Genomic DNA, 899 nt, shown 5'->3' with positions numbered 1-899 from the left:
ACTGGACTGGAGGGCCGGAACAAAAGCATGGATGGAGTGTTTGTGTGAACTAATATAAATTCAAAGTAAACATCATTACATAAAAGGGTACGGTCTTTTTTTTTTTTTAGTTTTATTCATTTCAAGCGGGCCGTAGTTTGCCCACGGCTGCTCTAGGCTAAATCCTTTTAGTGGTAAATGTTATCATTTATTCAAGAAAGAAAGACTGCCAATTCTACACTACCTCTCCCAGGAAATTGAAGAGGAAAGAATACTTCCCACTCCATCTATGAGGCAAACCGACATTGTTGGGATCCCTAAGCCAGACAAAGATATTGTAAGGAAAACCAGACAGTTATTCTTCATGAACATCATCATAACAATTTTAAAGAAATTTCTAGCAAGTCATCCATTAAAAGGGATAATAAATCTTAATCAAATAAGTTTATCTCCATAATATAGATTGAACATTTGAAAGTCAACTAATACAATTTACCATATCAATACATGAGGAAAACTACGTGATTAATAAATGCTGAAGGTGGCTTTGACAACTCAGTAATTTATGATAAAAGTTCTAGGCAAATTATAATTAGAGGGAGTTTCCTTGGTTTGATAAAACTCATTAAAAAAAACTCTCTACCAAACATCATGGTGCATTCCTCCCAACAAGCTCAGTGCAAGGATGTCCAGTGCCATTGCTTCTGAACATTTAAAAAAATATATATTTTATTGATTTTTTTTACATAGAGGAAGGGAAAGGAATAGAGATCTAGAATCATCGATGAGAGAGAAACATTGATCAGCTGCCTCCTGCACATCCCCTACTGGGGATGTGCCCGCAACCCAGGTACATGTCCTTGACCGGAATTGAACCCGGGACCCTTCAGTCCACAGGCTGACGCTCTATCCACTGAGCC

This window comes from Myotis brandtii, unplaced genomic scaffold (genome assembly GCF_000412655.1).
Source record: "Myotis brandtii unplaced genomic scaffold, ASM41265v1 scaffold1112, whole genome shotgun sequence".
NCBI classification, from domain to species: Eukaryota; Metazoa; Chordata; class Mammalia; order Chiroptera; family Vespertilionidae; genus Myotis; species Myotis brandtii.
Note: the sequence above shows the minus strand (reverse complement) of the source record.